Source organism: Pinus tabuliformis, chromosome 4_1, assembly GCF_031772625.1.
Source record: "Pinus tabuliformis cultivar Carrire ecotype Pingquan chromosome 4_1, CPIR1, whole genome shotgun sequence".
In the NCBI taxonomy this organism is placed as follows: Eukaryota; Viridiplantae; Streptophyta; class Pinopsida; order Pinales; family Pinaceae; genus Pinus; species Pinus tabuliformis.
This window is the reverse complement of record NC_142303.1, coordinates 672,004,805-672,010,804: the sequence shown is the minus strand read 5'-3', so window position 1 is coordinate 672,010,804 and position 6,000 is coordinate 672,004,805.

Sequence of the window (6,000 nt, the reverse complement as noted above, 5' to 3'; positions counted from 1 at the left end):
ACCATATTTCTATTAGCCATTTATGGGATACAATAATAGGTGACGCTTCTCCTCTTGATTGTGCTAATTTGTTACTTGGAATTCCTTACTAGCACACCCATAATGCAGTATACCATGATAAAAACCAGCAATAATGTTTACAACTTGATCCAAATTTGATCCTAGAACACTCTCTAAGTTTTCGTGAACTCTTTAAAAATCATGCCAAGGATTAAAAATCTTATAAAGATCAAGCTTATCGGAGATATCTTCATAATAGTTGCAATTTGTGATTAGCGTGGAGCAATGAGGACAGTCGGTCAAGCACACAGACCATCGGTCAAGCGAGTAGACCGTCAGCCCATGGTAATGCGCGTTATCGCAAATTAGCAAATCCAAAGGCCATTTTGAGAAACATGGGTAGTTTCTAATATGTGATTAGTGACAAGTTGCTAATCGAATATCGCAGGGAAAACCCCTCAAAGAGGGAAAGGCTGCAAGCACCTAGACCTAAAAAATTATAAAATGCAATGGATATCATTCTGATTCCATGGAAGCGGGATTCCACAAAACTGGCAGAAAATCGGAGGGGCTTTGAGCAATAAGTGGTTTCAATTGAGTTTCGCCTGATGCCATATAGTGAGTGCCATGCATCTGGCAGAAGAGAGAGAAAACCGTTCACATTGGACGAGCAAACGTCATGCTACTTAGCCACCCGATATGAACGATGACCATAGGATCTAGGGCCCCTAGATCAATGGCGGAGATGCATTTCGATGGATGACTGGATTTGATGGGGTCAACAGGTAGAGTTGAATAGGATTTGAAGTCTAATATGGACAATGCATTAGCAGAAGGTCGTGTTTCACGACTATTCTTGGAGTTAACAGAAAAACGGTCGTTTCAAATGTGTCCAAGAGAACTGACACTCATCCGTTATGAAATAGGTGGCCACCTCCCTGTGAGGCATTATACAGTGATTGATTATGTAGGAGAGAGGGATTCAAATGGATAGAGGCAGGGGAACTGGAAAGCTAGGAAGCGGAAATGAACAGCTAAGAAGTAGATTGGCTATAAAGCCACAGACTAACAGAGAGTAAAGCAAGCGAAGCAGAAAGCAGAGAAAAGAAGCCGAGCTGACCTGCAGAAGCAAAGGTAGCATCGAGCCAAAGATAAGACAGAGACAAAGAGAGTCAGAGAGTCTGTGTACTCTAGAGAAGGCTTGAGAGGTCCAAGTGCACTCCTCTGTAATGCTTGTCATGTATGAGTCTCAGATTGGGCTCATACTACTGTGACCAATAGAGGTCGAGAGTCAGTAAGGAGAGTTTGTGTACTCCAGCTACTTGGGGGTTCAAAGTATAGTCTTGCTGATTTATATTTGTTGTGTGAGACTCAAATTGAGCTCACTATTGTAAAAACTCTGCTTGAAACCATAATAGAGAGGCTACCACTGAAGGCTAGACCAGGAGATATAGCCCAGGAGTATTGGGTGAACTCGTTATTAAACTTGTTGTGTTTATATGTGTTTCCTATTACGTTTTCTTTAACTACTTCATTTCCTGTGTATTTCGCAATCTTATCAATCCGTTGCATAGAATAACATAGGCACATCCATGCACATGAGTCTGTAATGCCTTATTGTTTGTCTTAGATCAATTTCGGATCACAGCTGGAGGGTCATACCTATGTCATCACATCCTCTGCTATTAAATCCAAATCCACCCCCTCCCTTTGCACTGCAACTCTAGTTACAAAAATCAACTTGAACCAATGTATTTTGCTGTGTCTTTTTTTCCCATCCAACCAAACAATATAACCAATCCCATTCTCCATGTCATGGTTCCTTTGATCTAGGAATTTGCATATGTTTTCATCCCACCTATAGGGCTTCAATCACCATTATATATAAAATGTAATATTGATCTTATTCTTGGTGCCTCTTTGCCCAATTTTCCCTCTTATCACATAGCTCATAGTGAGGCAACAAAAATTAAACACCAAATTGAAAAATTGATGAATTCTAGACATATTCAACCTTCCTCATCACTATGTGCTTCCCTCAACTTTATTATTCCAAAAAAAGAAGCTTTTGAATGGTTCCTAGTGACTGATTATCTGGGTCTTAATAAGGCCACTGTTAAAAATTGATACCCCCTACCCTAAATTGAGGATTTGCTAGACCATTTACAAGGATCTTACATCATTACCAGAATGGATTTGACATCTGGATTATATCAAGTACACATGCATGCAACCGCCACATGGAAGAATGACTTTGAGACAAAATTTGGCATGTTTGAGTTGATGGTCATGCCTTTTGGGCTCTCTAATGCCCCAAATTCTTTTATGAGACTAATCAATGATATCTTTAGGCCATACTTGGGTAAGTTTGTGGTTATTTATCTTGATGACATTTTGATTTTCAATAAATCTTGGGAAGAACAAATGAAGCACGTCCGTAACATTTTGTAGCCCCTCTGAGCACATGAAATTCAAGTCAAAGAAAAGAAATCATACTTTGGGAAAACATCAATGAAATATTTGGGCTTCATCATTGACCCAACAAAGGTTCGACCAGATCCATCTTTTGTGCAACATTTGGCATAATGGCTGGATTGGATCTAAAAATCTTCATGGTAGGTATCAACTTCTACGAGAATGTTTTTTCTCATTTTTTTTAGCCAAGTCATTTGTTACATCAGATCTCTAACCAACAACAATTTATTTTGGATGATGAAGCTACGTGAAACTTTTCTAAACTCAAAGATCATCTATGCTCAACACTAGTTCTATGGTTAGCATATTTGAATCAACCCTTTGAGATCAAAACTGATGCATCTCATTTTTCTATTGGCTTTGTTCTTAAAAAAGGAGTTCAACCTGTGGCCTATCTTTCTGAAACACTTGCAAAGGCTAAACTTATGTATAACACTTATGAAAAAAAATTCTATAGTCTTGTCTAGGCATTGAAGTAGTGGCGCCATTATATTTTGGGAAAAGAGACAATTCTTCATACAAATCATCACCCTCTCATATTTATCAATTCACAGAGAAAGATTCAAGAACAACACCATTTGAAGTGGGTTGCTTACATTCAAAAATTTCATCTAGTGATTAAATATAAGAAGGGTCAAACCAAAAAAATGGATGATTTGTTAAGAAGACCCCCTACTCAAGTGTTGCACATACTAGAGGTGCAGTGTGCGACATATGATGCTTGGAAAGAAATGTATGCCACAGATCCTACATTTGGAGAAATATGGGAAGTTTTGCAACAACCTACTATTATCAATCAAATTCCATTTATTGATTATACCATTTGAGAGGGATGGTTATATAAACTCAATCAACTTTGTGTGCCACAATGTGATGATCATCTCTTGTTGATTTGAGAAGCACATGCCTCTTCGTGTGGAGGGAATTTTGGCACCTCAAAGACCATTCTTAATCTACAATGCCACTTCTATTGGCCTTCCTTGCACAAGCAAGTGGAAAAGTTTATATGCGCATGTGCACTTTGTTCCCAAAGCAAGCCTTCAAACCATAGACATGGTCTCTATCAACCGCTACCTGTGCCATCCCAACCTTGGGAATCTATTTCAATGGATTTTTTGAGTGGTCTTCCTACTACTTTCAAAAAACATGATGCTATATGGGTTGTGGTTTGTCATTTCTCTAAAATGGCTATATTTATTCCTTGCCATAAGACTACTTCTGCTACTCAAATAGCGGAACTATTTTTCCAACATGTTTGGCCACACTTTAGCTTGCCTAGGAGCATTATTTCTAATCAAGATGCTCATTTTATTAACACATTTTGGCATACTCTATGGTCTCTATTGGGTTTCCAGCTTCGATTCTCTAAAACCTTCCACCCACAGACCGAGGGCCAAATGAAAGTTGTTAATCATACATTGGTGCACTCCCTTCGCAACTATTTTTCTAAGAATAAACAATGGGATTCATATTTGCATATCATCCAACACAACTACAACAAAGCTACACATTCTTCCACTAGATTTTCACCATTCAAATTTTGTTTTGGGTTCAAAATAAGATCACCCTTTTATCACCCTTAGAAATGGTCTGTCGACCCTGGACCAACTACATTGGACCGAATTCAGAGGTAAAATCAAGTAGAAAGGAACTCTCAATGCCAAAATTTGGATCTATCAATTATAGAGTTGTTACACAAAATATTGTCACCATGACTTTCTGTAATCAGTGTGGGTCTATCATCACTCATACTGACCTCCTATGCAAGTCTCAAACCTCAGCTCTTCATGTCAAGCTTTAAAAATGAGAGAAAGTCTTTGAAAACTTATAAAACTCTGGTTCCACACTTTCTCTTACCATTACTTGCAGTCTCGTACCCCTTGGTCATGTTACCTGTGGACCTGCCCACTCTGTCTCTAAAGGAGTGGGTGCGGACCCCTGTGAAAGTCGAAAAGGTAGAAGTTTATTCTTAAAAACTCACTTTGGGTTAATTCTGGAGACTTCTAGAAGGAATCTTGACGTGGTTGGTTCGCTCCTAGGTGGTTCATGCATCCCATAACTAAAGGAGCTAACCCCTTGATGAGAGGAGCTTATCCCTTTGAAGGAGGACTCTATCCCTTTGAAGGTGGACCTAGTAACTTCCCTCCTTTGCTCTATAAATTAAGGCATTGGGCTGGTTGCTAGGGAGGTTGAAAGCTGAACATTTTTTAGGGTAAATGCTGTTGGAATTGAGACTTCCTAGTTAAGCTTGAGAGGAGAGATTACATACCTTTTGGCTTCTTTGGGAAGAGAGTGAAACTTGTCAAAGTAGAGGAGATTTTTGCTGGACCCTGGGAGGAGCTTGTACATCATCAAGGAACCAAGGTTGTAAAGTTCTTCTTTGATTAAAGTTAATACAATCAGATTCATTTTTCTCAATAAATTGCCTTATATGGTTTATTTCATGAATTTCTTGATCATCATGATAAATATGGTTTATTATATTGGCTTTTTAGATGCTATTTGATGTGTGTGCCTGTTTGTGTTTGCAGATTCTTTAAAAAGGATCTCATTTGGATCAACGAAGCATGGCTTCCACAAACTAGCACTGGACCCGAGGTAGGCCTAAAACATCTACTAGCCTTTATTTATAAATTGCCAGATCTGCATGTGTCTTGTCGAAAACTTTTCGTAGGTTAATTCCATTGGCATTTAGGTTTTAGGTGAACTTCTAGAAGCTCTGTGTGCCTGGCTTGATTTTTGTTTGGTCTTTGTAGTAACTCAGAGCTTAGAAGCCTTAGAAACCTCAGATCGCCCTAGTTTTTGTTGATCTTCTTATGAGTCTGATCGATTTGTAAAATCTTCCATTGTTGAGGAATACATCTCGCTTTTCTCTTTGCGAAGCTTCGAAAGAACTTTTTTTGAAAGTTTTGGATTTCATTTTTAAAAAAGAAAACAAAAGCTGGTTGTTTTTTGATTAATTTGTGATTCTGGACAAATTAGTCCTTAGTTTGCTCATAACTAAGTAAAACATCCTTGAAAAGAAATCTTGTAAGCTTTTACTTCAATTAGTTTTTTAGAATTTATAGATCTCAAGATTAGATTTTTCAATAGTTTTGAGTGTTTTATAAAAAATAAAAAATCTCTTTTGAAAAAGTTTGTTTTTGTAGTATTTGAGTGTTCTGAAAGAAAGGGAACTTTTCGTGAGCATAACTAGTTGTCTCATTTTTTAGTGTATTGGAAAAGACAAAAGGTTCTTCTTTTTATTTGTTTGTTAAGGAAAGATTTGTTTTTACAAGCATTTGCATTCTCAAATTTTCTTTAGCTAGAAGTTCATTGAAGAAAAAGGATTTTTTATCATCTTAAGTGCATTTTTAGTGTTTTGGAGTCGAGTCTTCACACCATAAAGTTTCATCTCCGCACCTTTTGACTTAAGAAAAAACCAATAAAAATAATGCTTAAAGTAAAATCTATCTAGTAATATTTTTATTTCTAGGGCTCTTTATCACCAACATAGCTTAGGTTAGTATCTTGGAGTAGGGAGTA